This window comes from Bison bison, unplaced genomic scaffold (genome assembly GCF_000754665.1).
Source record: "Bison bison bison isolate TAMUID 2011002044 unplaced genomic scaffold, Bison_UMD1.0 scf7180017864535, whole genome shotgun sequence".
Lineage (NCBI taxonomy): Eukaryota > Metazoa > Chordata > Mammalia > Artiodactyla > Bovidae > Bison > Bison bison.
The window spans coordinates 13,840,558-13,841,147 of NW_011495084.1; the positions used below are offsets into that span (position 1 = coordinate 13,840,558).

At 38.8% G+C, this 590-nt stretch overlaps 1 pseudogene; it reads left to right on the forward strand.

Moving 5' to 3' along the window:
* Positions 1 to 590, forward strand: part of LOC104982650 — a 231,697-nt pseudogene that overhangs the window by 71,160 nt on the left and 159,947 nt on the right.

The window sequence follows — 590 nt, forward strand, 5'->3', positions numbered from 1 at the left end:
TGAACCCTCATGTACCCACCACCAGCTTCAGCCAGAATCAGCAGGTGGCCAGTCTTGCTGCATCCCTACCCCTGCCAGCCCCATCCTCAACCCAGAGTATTGTGAAGCAGATCCTAGACCTCAAATTAGTTTATCTGTAAACATTTCATTAGTTTTCTCTAAAAGACAGTAAAGCTTTGGGGGGAAAATTACTACATTATTTCACCTGAAAAATACCTCAAGTTCCTGAGTATTACCCATCTGCTGGTCTGTGTTTGCATGTTGTTGATCATCTCACTGAGAAATCTCCTTCACCATTGTTTGAATCCACATAAGGTCTGCCTCCTGCACTTGACCGATGCCTTCAGTCTGTGAGTTTCTCTCTCCATTTCATCTTTTACCTGTAATTTATTATTTAAGGAAACTGGAATGGTTTAAAATTTCTTTTTAATACTGTGTCATTTCACTGAGGGAGAGATTATTTTCAGAAATGGCATTGAGTTGCACAGAAAATGGTGAGTTGAAAGGTTTAAACTGTAAATTGGGATTTAAATAAGATTAATGCATAAATGATGAGAACTAAACTGATAGGAGATTGCAATTTGGCAAAA